Raw genomic sequence first — 20,044 nt, 5'->3', positions numbered from 1 at the left:
TAAAACTGATTTGACCCAATGATTGGATTAAAGGTATACTGGAGGATCCTTAGAACCAATCAGAATGGTATGGTTCCAACTCGTGATTGGGCAGTCATAATGCCAGTCAATGTGGGAACGCGTTTGCGTGATGACGTATCATGTCGAGTCGCCGCCTCTGTGTGCGCGCTTGTTTCGAGCCGCGCATACACAGAGCATTGTTTAGGAAGTGACATGCAGTGGAGCGACCATCGCAGAAGCAGAAGCCGCAGAAGCGGCTTGTTCCTCCCGCGAACACCTCCGAACAGGGGCGGGGTGGCCATTGGGAGGTTCGGGAGGTTTCCTGAACGGCCAGTGTGTTCCGTCCCGGCAGCCACAAGCCCCCCCCCCCTCACGGCCTGTGTGCGTTCGCTCCCGGTCTGCGAGTTGAAGCATGAGCACCCCCCTCCCTCCCTCCCTCCTCCCTCCCTCCCCTCTCCTCATATTATCGGATAAAACGGGTCTCCAAACGAAGTTCCCGGAGGATAGAAGAAAGGCCATACAAAAGAAGGACAAAACGCGTGTTTTACTCGGAGATTCCTTTACGAGGGGCGGACATTCAAAGCACAAACGGGGTTTAGGACTGATCACGACGTGGGGAAGTTTCTGCTGGACAGGTAACATGCTTATTATCCCATTCAAATGTGTTTCGGTTGCATAAACACGTAAGAAACTACTTTACGGATCGTATTCTTATGTATGATTGGAAGAAGAGTCCGACATGATTACAAATGTGTTTTAAAATCCTATGCGGAAAGACGATGCTCCAGCTGCGCGGATGTAAACAAAGTGACATGCGGCTGACGTGCGCGCTCCCACAGTCCTAATGGAGGGAGTCGCGTATGGCAGCGCTCCAAAAATGGCAAATCGGCCATGTTGTATGAAATCGGTGGAGAATCCTCCAGTATACCTTTAAATCCGTGAACCCATCTGTTGGGTTAAAAAGACCAGCCCATTTTGTTGGGTAAAAATAACCACTGTTGGGCTGGTTCAATGTTGATTAACTGTTGGGTTAAAAAATAACCCAATCTGGGTTGTTTTTTACCATATGCGGATCTAGGGGGTGGCTACTTGGGCTCAAGCCCCGGATGTTTTGTCAAGAGCCCCGGATCGCGGATCCGAGCTAATCTGAGTATAATGTGCAGTACTGGAATTCACCAGAGAGTGGCAGCATGCGCTGGAGAGCAGCCAGCAGTCTGCCGCCTGTCCAGAAGAAGAAGCCTTCACGTCTATGCGTGCTAGTCGCTGCTCCTTGATTCTTCTGCTGACCAGAGTCGACTCAGGTAATGGATATCTGAAGCTTTTTCAAAAAGCGGACGTCGCCACCAGCAGCAGCTGCTGCAACACAGACTGATGTTCCCGGTTTGTGAAACTGACTGATTCTGCTGGCTGGTTATCAGTATTATCAGCTAATACCAACAACACAACCGCACTGAAAATGAAAGACAGCTAGATCAATGTTCCATTTCAGGATTAGACTAAAAAGCCTTTATGAAATATGAATGAAAAGTATTACGAACAAAATGATTAAAGTATTCATTGTGCAGGAAAGTGCTCCCTGTCAGTGCTTTGCCATTAAGTTTTTGGATTATTTTACTGTACTACTGCAGATGTTTAAGCTTGTCCTAATTGTAGCTAATATGTACACTTTTGAGTGGTTCAATCAACAGTTATTAATGATGTATTTTTCAGCTAATCCAAGGGAGTTTAAAACAGTTCATTTATTTAAAGAAGAGGGAGAATTTTCTAATCTCATCAAGAAACATTTCAAACATTTAAACTCAATATATCAGTATGTTTCATAGGTTTTATTTCTAAATATTTTTATCTATTTTGGTTCATGTGTGAGTGAAGAGGAAGACAGGAGATGACCCACATTTAACATTAAAAAAGGCATGACAAACATGAGAGCAGCTCTGAAATATTGTATTTAAAGAGTAACAGAGACAGAAGAGAGGACGGAGTGAAGAGTGAGGGGGAAATGAACAGGAAGTCATAAAAATGCAGAGAAAGCAAGAGGAAGAGACAGGAGGGTTGAAGACAGGATTTGAGGAGGGTTGAAGAACAGAGCAGTAAAGGACAGCAGAGCTGCCAGCCAGCATCACAGATAGCCTGCAGTAAGGAAATACTGTAAGGTGTTTTATTTCTTTAGTTTATGATCAGTCTGAATAACTTTGTATTTTAGATTTTTTTCTTTCAGTGTACATGAGGCATAAAACAATGACTTCAAGGCTGCTGGTGGTGAGACGTTTGAATCATTAAAGGGTCTGATTTTTAAGTGTTCTCTGTGCCTTTCTCAGCTTTCAATTGGTGGTAAGTTGATGTTAAAAAAATAGATAAGAAGTTTAGTATGCGTGGCACAAAAAATGCCGGAAAAAATAAATCAGCATCTGCACCCTCAGGGCTAAGCCCCTGATCTCCTAGAAACCTAGATCCGCCCCTGCTTTTACCCAGTGGTGGGTAAAAATTTTACCATTCATTTTTAGGGTGTGAAGCAATTTTCAAGTCACCATGTTTTGGGACATATTTAAAAAAAATAAAATAAAATTTGGAGCCTCTGGAGAAAACACACAGAAGGGTTCCAAGTTCACTGAATCAGGTTGTTGCAATAGAATTCGAATACTAAGTAAATTCTATCCCTAACATTTTATAGCAACTACTGTTCCAATGAAGTTTCATTGCCAATTATTGCATTTAGATTTTTTTTTCATGTTTGAATTTAGTGCAGCAAAATCCCTGAAACTTTATGGTTTCAATCTAAATAAGACTCTTGTTGGATTGCTCTTCTCCTGCAGCACCACCATGAAGCAGCATATCCCTCAGGGTGTTATTCTCATGTTATATATGTTGTTTTTACTGACTGAATGTAGAGTGAACCATCAACTTGAAAGATTTTGTGAGGGTTGACAAAAAAAACAGTTTTCAAGAGTTCAAATAGAGTGGAAACTCCTGGAACGACCTACTAAACACTGGTCTACTACTACTGGAATAGAAAACATAGCTTTGTCTGCACTTACGGTGTTTTTACTGAAGTGAATGTAGGACGTTTTCTGGAAAATTGAATTCAGATCAAATCCATTCTTTCATCATGTAGATCAGTTCCCCAGTAAAGTTATTAATACTACAGATTTAAACTGCTCGGTTTGTCAAACTTTATCGAGAACACTTGGATCTGGGCATCCTATCTGTAAGCCATTTTGAAAAGTCGTTGCATCACAAGTAAGTTTTGTCCTGTCGGCGTTTCTGATGTTTGTGCGTCTCCGTCTCCTCGTGTAGATTGCTGTTCCTGATGTCTTCACCTGTGCCTGACCGTTAGATGTCAGACTTCTCATAATGTAATAACAAACCCAAGATGTAATTAGTTACATTTTAGGTAAAAAGATTCCATGTTTTGGGTTCCACATCTTGTTATATTATTGATCACTCATCACATTTTGGGTTTTATTAATTTTTAGAGGCTTTATTAAAGGAAGTTGTTCCTCTAACAACATTAGAAGATTTCTGAACATCATACAGCTGTCCAGTGACGGGGAGGTAGAAGGCCTCTTATCGTTGGATTCATTAAGGATTTGATAGGGTTGAACGGCCTTTCCTGTTCTATGGAAAAATTCAAAGTGGGCACAGAGTGTTTGAGCAGTCAGTGTAGCGAGACGGCAGGACACTGTGGCCAGCAAGACGTAGGCATATTCTATATTACTCTAATCAGGTTCTTTATCTAATCGGTGCTTTACGTACCTCACACATTTAATAAATTGCCAGAAAAATACGTTATTAGTAAAATGAGTGATAGCTGCAGCCCAACCAAAGACTTTAAAGGTGCCTTAAGGAGTTTACACGTTTTATGCGAAACAGCGCCCCCTGCAGGCCTTGGGCGTAATGCAGCTTAGTGAAAAACTCGTCCCTGTGGCTCGCGTGCACGGAAGAGGGGGACTCCGTCTTCGCTCGTTTAGTAGCGCTCAAGTAAGATTTAGGTTTCTTCTCCCTGGTGGAGTCTGTGTGGAGCTGTGGCAGTGCTAGAAGCCAGTCTGTTCTGACTTTCTGGAAGATCCTGCTCAGTTGTTGCTCACTAAGCATCTGGCGGAGTAATGGCGGACAAAGCGAAACTGAACAAGCCGGAGCGTGCATTACGTCATTCCTTTCAAATTCTCCCCAAAAAAATTCTGGTGCCGGACCGGCACTGTGACTTTCAAGTGACAATTTAGCGCTGTTAGAGGTACTGGTAATGAATATGTCAGGGCACATTGGACACATCATTAAAAATGTGTAACATATTTATGGTGGAAAATAAGTATTTTTAAGGTTGTAAAACTCCTTAATGCACCTTTAACTTTGGGATGAAACTCTGCTGGTCATATTCTCATGTGTTTTTCTTTTTTTGGTGGTTTTTTTTCTTGCGAAAGTCAATTGTATTAATCAAAGCTTTCACTTGAGCTTCCCTTCTGATAAAATCAGATAAGTAGGACATGACTGTTCCTCATCACTGCTTGACGGGACATGATGCTTACAGGAGGACCTTTATGTCAAGAGGATTTAGAGAGTTCAGGATAAACGAGGAGCTCCTACCCCAGGAGACAAAAACTATGAAATCAGCAGCTTTGGCCTAATGCTTCAGTTAACTGAGGAAAAAAACCTCTCCAACTGTGTTTATGAAGAATTACAAGAAACTTCAGTCAATTCATCACTGATTTCTATGGCTGTTGATTCTACAATTTCTGTAAATTAATTGTGATTAATTATCATAAATAATGGCACAAACAATGGCCCAAATTCACATTTAAGATTCTGTCAAAGGAACACTGGGCCTATTTTAAAGTGGCTGTATCATGCAAAATTCACTGTTTGTATGTTTAAACCTTGTTTATAGTTATGTTCTCACCAAAAACACCCCAAACATTTTTTCCTTGGTGCCTGTGTTTAAGCTTTCCTGGTGTTCCTGCTGCTCAGAGAGGCAGCCCCTCCCACACCGTGAAAACGCTCTGTTTCCCCTTGACGTCACACGGTGAAGATGGCTCCTCTGAGCCCCCCCCTCCCGCAGGCCCTCGGCAATCAGCGTTGCGGATTTTTTCTAACTCTGATTACGGAGATAAACTTTAACCATCGTCTGAAAGCAACAATCAAGCAAGAGCAAGAGTCTGAAGGGTCTGAAGGGTCTGAAGGGTCTGGAGGGTCTGAAGGGTCTGGAGGGTCTGGAGGGTCTGAAGGGTCTGGAGGGTCTGAAGGGTCTGGAGGGTCTGGAGGGTCTGAAGGGTCTGGAGGGTCTGAAGGGTCTGGAGGGTCTGGAGGGTCTGGAGGGTCTGAAGGGTCTGGAGGGTCTGGAGGGTCTGAAGGGTCTGGAGGGTCTGGAGGGTCTGGAGGGTCTGAAGGGTCTGGAGGGTCTGGAGGGTCTGGAGGGTCTGAAGGGTCTGGAGGGTCTGGAGGGTCTGAAGGGTCTGGAGGGTCTGGAGGGTCTGAAGGGTCTGGAGGGTCTGGAGGGTCTGAAGGGTCTGGAGGGTCTGGAGGGTCTGAAGGGTCTGCGCTTGGTGAGTTTCTCACAGGAAAAGACGTTTTCGCGTGTGGAGAAGCTAGAGCTAAAGAGCTAAAGCTAGCTAGCGTATTTGTTTTGAAGCTCTGATTGGTTGAAGTAGCTGTCAGTCAAAGTCCACAGGGGGAGAGGCGGGATTTCAGTGAAACAGAGCGTTTTCTCTTCCGGGTTTCAGAATTAGCCCCAGAAAATCTTTTATTTCACACAAAATGACTTTTCCTTAGCGCCAAAAATAAACTATTACCATGTTAATGCCATTTCTAGGGTTTGGACGAGCTAAAAAAGCAGGATACAGCCCCTTTAACTATATAAAGAAAATCCTGGTGTATGTGTTAGTAGTGGAATTCTAAAGTAGCTGTTTAACTGTTGTACTTGTGAGCTCCATGTAAGGCTGCAGCATGAACCTCTGCTTCACTGCTTCCAAAAAAACATCCATCTAAACTGCTTTATCCAGTTCAAGATAACAAATAGCAAATAGGTAGCAGGCTGTTTGTCCATCACAGGACAAGACGCTTCTAAAAACATACACTTAACAGCTACGGCAATTTAGAGCCACCAATTAAACTCAAATGTGTTTCTGGACTGTGGGAGGACCCCAAGCCTGGACTCCAGCCAGGGTTTTACTGTTGTGAGACTAGAGTGCCTGTTGGTTGATTACATGTTATGATGAAAAAATCTCCCTATTATTACTGTTTTTGGAAGAAGAATGAGTTTCAGCCACTGCAGAAAAACTCACAGTGAAGTGATTAAAGTCGCCTGTGGTGGGAATCATCAGGATGTCATTTCACTCCGGTGTCGGGTCGATGCAGGTTTTCATTTCTAACCTTGAGGTGAGTCCTGCGAGGCCGGGACTGCTCTGCCTTGACACGTGGTGACAGTGGGAGTGGCTCGCTGTTACTGCTTCATTATGACATTTTCATTCATTCAATTCAGGTGAGTTAAAGCAGGAAGAGACGGAGGACTGCGGCCCTCCAGGACCACCAGGTCCTGCATCACTGACCTTCTGCTGCACACACACACACACACACACACATACACACACACACACACACACACCACACACACACACACACACACACACACCACTAAGAAAAAGCTGCAGGGACAACAGTGGTATAACATGGGCTTAAGTTTACTTTGTTAATGCCGTGGACATTTTATGCATGTGAGCTGTTTCCTAGCAACACTGTCGGATGAAAACCTCCACGATAACTCTATGATCAACATCCAGGATTTTGCTTCCTAAAGTAGAAACAAACATAGAAATCAGTCTGTTTTTTTTTTTTCAGGCTTGACATTTGCATTAGATTCACTCCTTATATTTAATTAATGCAGTGTTTCCCAACCCAGAGGAACATAGAGAGGTGTTGAGAGACTGGCTGAGGTCTGGTTCCAGACCTGGTGCCGAGCGCGAGGAGGCGGGGCCACACGGAGGTGTTGAAGTTGCTCCTCGTCTCGATGGGAAGCGTGCGGCGAAGCCACTTCCAGAGCTGTAATCACACGTCTGTCCAGCCGAGCGCTGAGGCCCACTCGGGCTGAGATGACCCCTCTCAGGTCACGACGGGAAACACACTCCATCTGCACTGGCCTGAATCAGGGGAGGGATCGCACTCTGAGAGTTAAGAGTCGACATACTTGGTTGAACTGGTGGTTACATCTGGCTGATCTTCTCATGAAATGCCAGACTTGGCATTAGAAAGTATTGTTCCTGTTCGAGAAAAGTCCTACAGCACAAACACGAAGCAGTGGTGCACTGTGTAATTACTGCAGGAATGTTGTCACTGTGAAGAGAGCCAATCACGCACGCACACATCCGTGACCTTTGAACCCAATGCAGTAGACCATGCTACAGTTTCTCGGGCTTAAATCACCTTAATTACAGGCCAGTTTCCCATTATTGCAGCTGAAACAAGGAGATAATGACACTGACAGAATCAGCTGGGATTCTTTAAATAACTGAGGGTCATGTGAAAGAAAAAACAAGTGACACGAAGATGGGCCTCAGTTAAGCCTTTTCTATCGAGTCCCAGGAAGGTCACACCCCTGGTTTTAAATAATTCTTCGGCTTCCTGATGGTAATACCTGCTCTTATCTGAAAGGAAGCAGCTCTGTTTGTGACTGTATCAAATACCAACGGCCAAATAGAAGGAGCTGGAGTCTCTGAAACTCTGAACGGTTTATCTCGAACTACTGCAACGTATCAACTTTATCCTGGGATGCTGAGGAATTCAAACTGAAATGATGGGTTTTCCCATGTTTTTGAGAAAGTATTAAAGGAGGCACTTATGTATGGGTAACAAACACCTTCACCATAACGACCATGTGCTCCGATTACACCCTGGCTGGAGTAATCATTACTTCTATCAAGCCATGAAGCGAGAACCCGAAAACCTGATTCTTCTCGCTCAAACAGCGTTTCTGCAGATTTAAAATGGAAACAGTAAAAATCCTCTGAAGCCCACTCTGATCTGAATAAACAATCACATATTCTGGAGAACCTTGGAACAAAGTGAGAGATTTGGCGTGTTGTAATAAACCAACAGCCAGCCTCCCAGAACTCCACTGACTGCTGGAGATTTGCAGGGAGTTTAACTTTGAAGTTTCGCTGCTGGGTCTCTAATTTTCCTGTTTTGCTTTTCTTTTCATTCCTCTGAGAGCAGTTTTCAGTGACGGCAGATGAAAGTCTCCAGTGAAGAAAGACAAACTTCTAAGACACAGCTTTCACTCAGCGTCCAGCAGAGGGACGAGGCCGCTGGACGCAGAGCGGCGTTTAGCCTCACAGGACGCCGCTGTTCCTTCAGCGGTTCACAGAGAGCAAAAACACACTAATTTCAAATGAATCTATCACTTCAGAGGCTCCAGGGCCACAATGGGACGAATCCAGAGACACGGTGTCAGAGACCTGTGGTCATGGACACAACCAGCCTCTCAAACAGGACCAGCGCTTTTTCCTCTTCATTTAAAATAAATAAACACATTGTGAACATGAACATAATATCATGTGTTGGAAGCCATGTCTCTTGCATGAACTCCAACTACAAGTAGGAAAATCTGTTTGAGTTTGCCTGAGCGATCGTCAACAACCTCGACCAACCCCGAGCTGCTGGCGTCCTGCAGGGAGTCGTCTGGGGGAAACTGTCGAAGCAGAAACGCTGAACTATCGGAGTGTGTGTTTTGGTTTGTGCTCAGACAGTGTGAGCTGAGACAGCGTCAGCGTTTGGTTCAGGCGTCCCAGCTGTGGGCGTCTCCTCACTGCAGGTCCAGGTACTGCGGCAGCACGTCGTTCCAGAACTGCTGCGGTCCGCCGGCCCGGCTCCGACCAGCCGGCCGCGGCTTGGTCCTCGGCGCGGCGTGGGAGCGGCGTCCAGCAGCCTTCTGCCTGCTCTGCTGCGCTGCTCTGTCCGGCCTGACCTTCTCCTCTTCCTCCTCCTCTTCCTCCTCAGTGTTTTCCTTACTTTCCTCTTCTTCATCACTGACTTCCTCTTCCTCATCTTCCTCATCTTCACTGCTTTCAGTTCGTGCCTGTTTTTGTTGCTTTTGAACTTTTGAATCTTCATCTTCCTCCGCACCCCTTCCTCCTCCTCTTCCTCTTCATCTTCCTCAGCCTCCTCTTCTTCATTTTCCTCCTCTTCACCTTCTTCCTCCTCTTCATCATTTTCCTCCCCTTTGTCTTCGTCATCCTCCTCAGCCTCCTCCTCTTCATTTCCCTCCTCTTCATCTTCGTCCTCGCCCTCTTCATCATCTTCCTCAGCCTCCTCTTCTTCATTCTCTTCCTCTTCTTTATCTTCCTCAGCCTCCTGTTCTTCCCCTTCATCCTCATCATCTTCCCCTTCGTCTTCTTCAGAATCTTCCTCAGCCTCGTCTTCTTCACTCTCTTCCTCGGCATCTTGGTCTTCATCTTCATCTCCCGTGCCGCCCTCCTCCTCCTCCTCCTCTTCCTCATCACTACTTTCCTTGTCATCGCTCTCTGCAGCTTCCTCCTCATCTTCTGTGGATTCCTCTTCTTCCTCACTTTTTTCCTCTTCTTCACTTTCATCATCTTGCTCGCCCCCCTTTTCATGAGCCTCACTCTCTTCTTCATTCTCACTCTCTTCTGACTCTTCTTCATCATCATCATCATCATTGCTAGTACTGTTTTCAGACTCAGAAGTATCACTTCCCTGCTCGTCCTCCTCTTCCTCGCTTTGCTGTCAGCACTCTTTGATCCAGCAGAACTTTCCTCTCTTCATCCTTCACCTCACTTCCTTCCTCTTCTTCATCCTTCACCTCACTTCCTTCCTCTTCTTCATCCTTCACCTCACTTCCTTCCTCTTCTTCATCCTCACTTCCTTCCTCTTCTTCATCCTTCAGCTCACTTCCTTCCTCTTCTTCATCCTTCACCTCACTTCCTTCCTCTTCATTGTTCTCCTCTTCACCTGATTCACTTTCTCCCTCCTCTGTTTCACTTATGGCAGAACCACTCTCCTCTTCACTTGCTTCACTGCTTTCTCCTTCCTCCTCCTCAGCGTCACTTTGATCCTCCTCTTCATCTTCTTTTTGAATGTTCCCTCCCTCCTCACCCTCTTCTTCCACTGACTCATTTTCTTCCTCTTCCTCACCCTCTCCAGAAACACTCACATTCTCTTTCTCACTCCTCTTTTCACTCTCCTCACCTTTCACATCACTTTCACTCTCTTCTTCATCAGCCCTTGTTCGCTCCTCATCCTCAGCATCTGTTTGATCTCCCCTGTTATCCACATCCTCTTCAGAAGCATCGAGGGTTTCTCCCTCTTCCTGTGAATGAGCCTTCATGTCTTCCTCTCTGATCTGCTCTGACGTGACACTTCTCGCTGCCTCCCGTTCTGACGGATCCTGAGTGGTATCGCTGCCTTGCTTCTCCGGGTCTGACTCTGACTGGATGCTGATTTGAGCTTCTTTCTTTGCGCTCTCTTGGAATTCGTTTGATGCCTCCGCTGATGAGGGACGTGACGGCGCCGAGGAGGAGGAAGACAGCGTGACAGCGCTCTGCTTTGAACTGCCTTGGTCTTGCCGCTCTTTGAGGTGGTGCAGGTGAAGCCCCGTCAGCGTCAGACTGCAGACCGCCCTCGCTCGTCACGGCATCACGCAGCGCCTCCATGGCTGCAGCCGCCATCCCCACAGCAGGAAGAGCGCACGCCGCGGTGCTCAGCATCGCCCCCGACTTTGACTTCTCCTCACTTGTTCTCTGAAGGTTCTCCACGTTTGTTGTTTCAGAGATGCTCAATCCAGTCCCAACATGTTCAGATCTCTGTGGCGATCTCAGTAAACTGACTGCTCTCACTGGGTCTCGTGACAAAGTGGGGTCCATCATAAGTTGAGGTTGTGGTTCCTGCTGCGGTGAAGAAGGGCTACACCGATCAGCCGCCTTGTTCTTTAAATCTGCCTTCCTGTTGTCCTGAACCGCAGCATCAACTCCTTTATCTTCGTCTCCTCCTCCTCCCTCGGCTTTTGATTTTGTTTTCAGTTCTTCGTCAGATTCTCTCGCCTTCATCGTGTCCGTTGCTTTTGACTTGTGCATATCTCTGCTTCCACTCTTGTGTTTTGCACCTTTGTTCTTGTTGAGGATAAGTCTGTTCTCCTCATCCTCGTCTTTGTCTCGACCTTTCACAGGAGTGTTCGCTGCACTTCTGTCTCTGTCCGGCGTGAGCTCTGGAGACGTCCCTTTACTTCTCACTGGGGTCGATTTCACACTCGGAGATTTCTTTCTGTCTTTCGAAGGCGCGTTGGCATGGGCGGTTTTTGATTTAACATCCTCTGCTGTGCTTTGACCTTTGTGTGATTTAGACTTGTGCAGATCCTTCATTACAGCTGATTTGACTCGCTCTGTCTCCTGTTGCATCCTGGCCTCCGCAGGGTTGATATCGCTGCTCTCACTCTCATGCTTCATCTTCTTTAGCAGAATCTTCAGCGGATATCGAATGAGACGTCTCATTTCCTCTGGTAACTGTAATAATAGGAGACCTTTGGCGTGAGGTCGGTGTTTTCACTGATTCTCCTTTTGGACTACCCACCATGTCCATCATTTTTCTAGGTTAATATTATTTTCCTCTGCCTTTTTTGACATCCGTCGGGCTCGGCTGTGCATCAGCACTCTTCTGGACAGACGCTTGTGTTTCTGGATCATACTGTGACAGCTTGTTGTTGTCATGCTTCGATAGCTTAAAATAAGAAAGATTCTTTTTGTGTTTTGGAGTTTGGATTGTTTTGGGCCCCTCGGTGATGTTTTCTTTGCCTTCAGATGTGACTTTGTGGCTTCTTAGTATTTCTCAGTGGAGAAACCTGTGTGCTGAAGGAGCCGGAGCCCTTCAGGAGCTTTCTGGGTAAGGCCTGAAGAGAGATTTGGTCTGTCGTCCCACTGAACTGTTCTGAAAAGGTCTCTGCCTGCTTGGTCCTGGTCCGTCTGCCCTTTTTCTTTTCCTGTAATAAATCAAACAGATTTAGTCAAACAGCGCGATGAAAATAGAGGGAAGAAGGTCAAATACTGGATAGCACTACGCTGTAAAAAAGAACGTCACACAGTCACAGCAGCAGAGCTTAAATCGGTGTCTCCATATATACTGTATAGTTGTTCTTGTAACACTTTAAACAACCCAAAGAGAGAATTAGAAACACATATGCAGGGAGTTTCATGTGCCACTTTTTGTTGATAAGTTTTAGCTGATCTAAGAGAGCCCTATTTAATATCAGATCGATACTGTTCTTGTTGTTGTGCTGTGCAGTGGCTCTGATCCACTGTGTGGGAGAGAGATCATCCTTCCATTTGAACAACATAAGCCTCCTGCGAAACGGAGAGCAGACAGACATCATAATTATGCGGCATCCAGAGCGAGGGACAGCTGCTGGAGTAACCCCAAACAATGATATACGACAGGGGATGGATCTGCAATTATTCCACTCAGTTTGTCTGTTTATGTCTGCAGCATGTGGAGCACAGAGGGAGACGTGGTGCTGAACTGTGCCGCACCTCCGAGACCACATATTGATAACTTAAAAAAAAAGCTACGAAACATAGTTCAACTGTATGAACTCTAATCAAACGAAACACAAACTGATGGTAAGAGGAACACAAAAGGTTGGTTTTATAAACATAAGGAGTGAAACAAACAGGGTTTATATGTGAATCGTAACAGTAAAACATCTAAAATTAAAGACTCGGGTGTCGAACAGACGCCTGTTGTTGTCACGCTGTACTAATAATATTACAAGACATATGGTACAATGGCCCCTTTAAAGAAATTTATAACATGGCTACAGTCTGGATGTTAGTTTAAGGAGGAGAATCACAGAGGAAACACGAGCAACCCCTATCTTTCTGCGATATCAGCAGATGGCGGTTAATTGCAGGTCAGTGAGGTGTTATTTAATCGCACAGCAGCGTTTCTGGCAGCAGTAAATACAAGTTCAATAACTAATTAACATTCTTCGCCATGAGCCTGGCTGAAGTTTTTTTCACTGACAGTCGAACACTGGAGGCTCACACGACGACACACTCCCAGAGTCACACTGGAACACACAGAGCTGCTGCGCCACACATGTTGCATTCATCCGTCACACACAGAAACGCAGGAGGTTGATCCACAGCTTGCTTCATCGCTGGCTGTGGAAACACTGATGAGATGTGGAAAGCTTCCTGCCAACTCTTCCCAAGCGCTGCATGAGCGTTTGTATTTGTGTGTTTGTGTCAGGAGGCTGGAGTCCAAACTCATTTGTGTATTGATAGAAGCTCTCCAAATATCTAAATCTGCCTGGGAGAGATTCCTGAGCAACACTGCAGAGAGAAAGGACATGTCCAATGTTTGAAGTTGAGAGATTAAAGCACTAGATTCCCTTTCATACTTTGACTCGGCGTGGAAACTGTATGCACACACACACACACACACACACACACACACACACACACACACACACACACACACACACACCAGTGTGTGCTGAGGTATGCACATTTCCTGGAAAACTTAGCGAGTGTTCAACATTACTGCTTCCTGCCCCGAAGTGCCAAATCTAGACCACAAGGAAGACGCCAGCTGGGGGAAAATAACACTGAAGTGACTCACAGTTTGTGGCTCTGCGGGTGATATACTGTATTCTACTTCATCTGGCTGAAAATGCAGCGTCAGGAGCATTTAGAATCAGCGGCCTCACCGTGTCAGGCTCCAGTGCTTTCTCCTCCACATCTTCAGCCACAGACTCGGTGTGTTTCTGAGGCGTTTGTGGCCCTGAGAGAAAAAGATTCATCAGACAAAGTACGCAACATTAGTCGCATATAAAGAGCCTCGCGTTCAGAATACCTGACTGCGGTGACTCGGCATCCGTCCTCTCTGCGAGGACGGGAGTGGGGGGTCCGGCTGGGCTGCGGGGCTTTTCAGGGGCCAAAGAAGACCATACTTTGTCACTTAAGGCCTTTTGGGAGGTTGATACTTGATGTGCTCTCCTCTTTGCCGTCTTCTTAGTAGACAATGGGACAGATTTAGGTGACAGCAGAGGAGAAGGCACCTCTTTGAAACTGGACTTTGAGGAAGTAGCGGAGGCTTTACTGAGGCGGCTGGATGACAGTGACCGCGGACTCGGTGGCTTAGAGGATAACGCAGGGCTCTGAGGGGATATGGAGCGCGATCTGGGGGAGAGAAGCGGACTCGCTGTTGCTCTGATCGTGGTCTGGGGGACGACGAAGCGACAGAAACGTCCTTGGAGAGGCTTTTGGGGGTCAGGACGTTTCTGGACGTTTGCCACGAGGTGCTGAGGAAGTCGGAGTGAAGACGTGGAGACTCTGAAACGCCTCCCTGAAGAGCTGCACGGCGCTCTCCTGGAAAACAGAAGAAAAACGACCTCAGGGAGCTGGACGATGGAGATCCGTTCACTCAGGAGTGAGGGATCCGGTGGGCCGGTGTAACACTGCCCTCTAGTGGAGCTTGACAGTGATTACAAGAACCCATCCAGACAGTGACACCACCTACAGGCAACTCAGAGCCAATTAAAAAGAAGAAAACATCTGGAGCAGTGCTGGCCTGAGGTTAGAGAAGCAGGTTAGGGATGAAAAGTAAGGTTAACTGTGAAAATGACACAAATATTTTAGCTGAGGATGTCCCACGATGACAGACGTGAACTGACGACAAACCAGAAACGCTGCTTATCCTGGTGCTTCACAAGATACATTTTAAACTTCAGGTTCAAAACATTATAAAAATAAGTTAATGCAAGATTGATAATCACAATACAATAACATCTGCATATGCACCAGAAAGCATTTCCCAAAAAAACATTACAAAATGTGTAATGATCGTTAAATAAGTGTAACCAGAAGCTGACGTTCACAATCTTCACAATCTCTATTGTCATTTAGAAGCAATCCAGTCGTTTTCTTTTATGCAAGGACGGCAGTAAAGCGAGTTTTCACACTGGTTTGATCTGGCTCCTCCCAGCACGGCCTGTGTATTTGGGGATTAAGGGCTTTTGCTTCGGGACCCATCAATGACATAACGTATGTGTGTGTGTTTATATAAAAGCATGGAAGGTACACCGAGCAGCACAGGTAAATATTCTAGGACTATTTTCTGGTTGCTCAGCTGCATGCAGCTCAAAGACGGTTTTCACGGCACAGGTTCGTGAGGAGGAGCGTCCTTCAGAGTTCTCTTGTTATTTTTCCGTTTGTTGAGGCTTGATGTTGAAAAGCTTCAATAGATCCTAATTAGAATTAATTATTTTCATGATGAGATTTTAAAACCTTTGAAATGTTCTTTGCTGTTAGACACTTTTCACAATCAAGATAAATAAAAAAAGATGAAAGTATTATTTCTGGCTGCAAATGATTTGTCATTTTTAATATTTCATTTTTGCAGAAACTGAGACCAAAGCTGGTTGATGGCATAAAGACTGAAGGAAACGCCGCTCTCTGAAGTCTGACTGCACGCAGCTGCCGTCTGTTGAAACGAAAAACTTTCTTACTTTTTCTCTGCGGCGAGCTCGAGCAGAAACAGCTGAGACCAGTGAAGACGGATCGATCAAAGTTTCCCTCCAGAGCAGTTCTGAGAGCCCCGGCTCTAAGAGACGGTCTGTGATCAGGACGTCTTTCTCCGGCACCACGTCCCCACTGTGTGGACGTCGGGGTGCAGCCACGACCAGCATGTGGTGACCGCCGCAGGACACCTGAGGAAAACCGAGAGGAAAACGCTTACCGGCCGCATGTTAGGGCACAAACAAGACAGGCTGATACAGAAGGTCTTCAGGTGTTGGAAGTGAGAGAGATTAGATTCACTCACTGCCTGAACGTCGTACTGGAGAAAACGAGTGCAGAGCGTCGGGCTGAACTGGTTGATGAAGTTTTCCTCTCCGAACCCCAGTTTTCCATGACGTCCGTCTCCAAAGGTGTAGAGCAGTCCGCCGTCTGGAGGAAGAGCAGCCGCCGTCAGACACAGGCTGGACGTCAGTCACTTTCTACCAGGAGCTTCCAGCTTTAACCTTCTGCCCAAACAAGCATGACAGCCATGTTGAATCAGCCGAGTTTAACAAACAAACCAACAAAGGTCAAATAAATAAAGAAATGGAGACAGGTTTGTGAAATGGATGTAATGAACGACCCGCTGCTTACGTGTGATCACGGCCGTGTGGTTCTCCCACACGCCACATGCCTGACGCTGCCGTCGCCAAAGTGCTCCAGGGCTTTTGGCGAATCAACCTCAAACAGGAAGGTCCCGTGGCCCAGCTGGCCGTACTGACCCCTGCCGAACGTGTACAGGTCTGAGCCTGGAGCGGAGAGGCACACAGGCTCACTGACATGCAGAAGCACAACGGCAAAAGGTTTCCGAGGTTTCATCTCTCCGCTTGGAGAAACTTCACTGTTCTCATGCAGGTGGCGTACCAGTGAGCGCCACGGTGTGCGCCCCTCCGCAGCACACCCGGCTGACACGACCCACAATGCCCTGCACCTGCTGAGGGACCCTGTGAAGAGACAGCTGCTCCTCCCGGAGACCGAGTCTTCCATTCGCACTCTCTCCGAATGTGTAGAGGTGGCCCGTCGCTGGAGCAGAGCCAACAGAGTGCCAGACATGAGCGGCGTCTGGAGAGCGACTGAATCAACACCAGCGCTGCCTCCGGCGTCGTACCTGTGACCAGAGCCGAGTGGCGATACCCACAGGAGACCCACGTCACCGCCTCGCCAACGTCCACCTGTCTGGGTTCTGCCGCGAAGCCCTCGCCTCCTAAACCAATCTGGCCCGCCGAGTTGTCTCCCCACATGAACAGCCGACCATCCTCTACACACACACACACACACACACACACACAAAACACAGCCGTGACCCCGGCTGCAGGACGCTGATGAGCAGACGATCCCGTGACGCCGTCTGGGCTCAGACCCGTTAAGGCGGCCGAGGTGCTGCATCCTGCAGAGAGCATTTTGATGGGGGGTCCGGCCACAGAAAGGGCGCAGCGGGTGAAAGGACGAGGTGCTGCTGCAGTGGCCCAGACCCAGCTGGCCGTCCCGGTTACTGCCCGCGTACACACCGCCTCCATCTGCAAGCACGCAAAAGCAAATGCAAGAAAAACAACAAGAGTGGGGACCTCTGCTCATAACACTGACGGTTTGATTCGGTTTTTTCATTTAATCTTACATGTGCAAATTATTGTGTGATCTCTCCCACAAGCCACCAGCTTCACTTTCTCAGACCTGAAGGCTGAAAACAAAAGGATTTAGTGAGTTGATTTATAAATTCACAGAACATTAATCAATAGTGTTAATTCATTTGAGCTAAACACAAATTATGCAATTTTTTTTATCATGAATGACAATAAACAAATACTAAAGCATTAATTGCAGCCTTGTGAGCAGTGGAATACTTTACCTTTAACAGAAGCGGGTTTGCTGGTGGCCGGTTTGAATCCCAGTCCCAGTTGGCCGTGTGTATTACTACCAAACACGACCAGCCGCCCGTTTTCTGTAGAACCACGACAGAAACTGAAAGTTGGATTCTCACGTTTGCTTTCACCTTCTCTGCCTGAGCCTTCATGACGTGTGTACCTGTGACGACGGCAGTGTGCTCTGCCCCGCAGGAAATCTGCCCTGGACGGTCATTCTTCAGCCAGAATTTGCTTGGCACATTCAGGGCAAAGCTGCTCCTCCCGAACGTGAAGACGGCTCCTGTATCTGCAAACAGCAGAGACATTCATCTGCATTCAGCCACAGTTTCTGGAGCAACGGAGCCCCAACATGGCACGAAGCAACCTCAACAAGTCGCAAACAACAGAAAACGAGACAAATCAACCCTCAAAACAACCACAGATTAAACCAACAAGAAATGACTCAATATTGACCGAAAAGATGCACAAAACAACAACAAGGAGATATTTAGACGGATTAACATGTCAGAATTTGTACAACTTTTTAATAACACTAAATAAAAAATAAAAAATCTAATTCATTTCAAAAATCAAAGATTGACAATTTACTGAAAACTTAGAAATGTCAAACACAACCATGCAATTTACAATCATGCATCCAGTAGAATTAAAAAAAAAGTCACAAAAACAACAACTACACAAAGGTCTGAAATTACAACAAAAACATATGTACTGGCACAACAAAGACGCAAAACAGGCACAAAAATATGAAATCACTTGAAATGTAACAATAGCAAACAAACACATTTGCAGTAGAGACACTATAAAATGCAAATATAGTATAATGAGGAACATCATGGCTATTTTAAATCACTGCATGCAAAAGTACAAAATGAAAATACAAGGACATAAAAATCCAAAATACATCCAAACAAAAATTTACACAAGCCTGTTTAAGAAATTAAGCACACAAAATGCAAAACTACCACAGAGATAGAAAGAGATACGCCAAAAACCAAAATAAAAGAATAAATAAAACATTGCAGTTTTTTTTCTTGGGGGGGGGGCAAAAAACATTATCATAAACACGTTTCCTCATGAAAACAGTGCGATGTCTCCTGGACAGACACTCCATGCAGAACCACGGACTGTCCGATCTGCGCCGCCTCTCTCCTGCTGCAGCTTTCTGACTTACCGGGATAAATCCACCGCAACCTGCCGCCAGGTCTCAGGCGGTTTACCGGGCGGACAGGAATAGAAACAACTTACCGACAAACGGCCCACAGGACGGAAAATAAACTAATAATAATAAATACGCGGTGCTGCACGTTTGCTATGTGCGGCGCTCTCACCAGGTATGTCCTCCACGGTGTGGCCCGTCATCTCCTCCGCTGCTCCCCGGGAGGACGCCTCCTCAGCGGGCAGCCGCTCCGCTCCGACCCGGAGATCAGGGAGAGGTCAGAGGGCGTCAGGAGGAGGGCAGGGCGGGACCGGGACGGCACCGCGAACACACACGGTACACTTTAATCAATAAAATAAATAAAATAAATAAAATAATAAAATAAAATAAAATAAAATAAAATATGCACACAGCACACACGCACAAAAAAAATAAAAGAAACAGTGGGAGTTTAATTTAAAAAAAAAACCCTGAAAATATTATTTGAATTTTTAATTGGAAAAGGAATGTGGATGATCCAATCAAAATACATGTTGCCTCTCTGAGTTGTCGTGTTGACAGACTTGAGTCCACTTGGGACCTTCTGGTGTCTGTGATATCGGTCCATGTCAGTTTGATGAAGAGGGTTAAATAGGAATGGCCCCAGGACAGATCCTTGTGGGACTGCGGTGGCAGTCTTGTGGGACACCTGAGGACAGATGAAGTGGCTGATAGAACCCTTCAGTCTGTCTGACAGCCTGCTCATTCACATACTGACGCAGAAATACAGAAATAAATAAACGTGTGTGTGGAAAAAATAGAGTAAGAAAATCCTAAATTAAAAAAATGAAGAAGTAAATGTGATAGTGAATAAAAAAAGTGTCAATAAATAAATAAAATGTCCGATGAAAATAAAATAAATATACGAATAATTTTAAAAAAATAAAACGTGAAAGTAAAACAATACTGAAATTAAAGCACGCACGGTGATGAAAGCCATCTTTGCGTCCCTGCTGGCCAACGGTTATAAATGCATCAACATGGTAATATAATTTTCTGCTTGTCTTCAGGAATAGAATTTTACTGCGCAGTTTGGTTACTGTGGAAGAATGTTAATGTTTCAGGTCTATGGTAGGGGGCGCTATAGAGTTGAGTTGTATTAAACTTTATAATTCATTACATGAGGACCGTTATGACACATAACTGACTGTAATCTGAGTGTTCTGGGACAATGCCTGAGCTCGTGAGGGGCTGTCCAAATAACAGGAAATGAAGGCGTTTTTCGACGGCGTGCTGTGAGGAGACCGAGCGACGTATCAAAAAAAGCTGGCTGGTTATTGAAATTCAATGTGTCTCGATGCAGTGTGCTGAGTTTGGGCTCATTTGGAAGAAAGGAAGTAAGAGATCAGTTCATTTGAAAAATGCAAAGCGAAATGGCGTCGAATATTGTATCCAAGATGGCCGCCTTCCTGTTGGTCCCGCAGATTTGAGCC

At 45.9% G+C, this 20,044-nt stretch overlaps 1 pseudogene; it reads right to left on the bottom strand.

The window, feature by feature from the left end:
* Positions 1–8,788: 8,788 nt before the first annotated feature.
* Positions 8,789–18,784, bottom strand: LOC115402736 (X-linked retinitis pigmentosa GTPase regulator-like; annotated as a pseudogene).
* Positions 18,785–20,044: the final 1,260 nt, after the last annotated feature.

The sequence above is a fragment of the Salarias fasciatus genome, chromosome 16, assembly GCF_902148845.1.
Source record: "Salarias fasciatus chromosome 16, fSalaFa1.1, whole genome shotgun sequence".
NCBI lineage: Eukaryota > Metazoa > Chordata > Actinopteri > Blenniiformes > Blenniidae > Salarias > Salarias fasciatus.
Note: the sequence above shows the minus strand (reverse complement) of the source record. Positions and strands in the feature narration are given on the sequence as shown.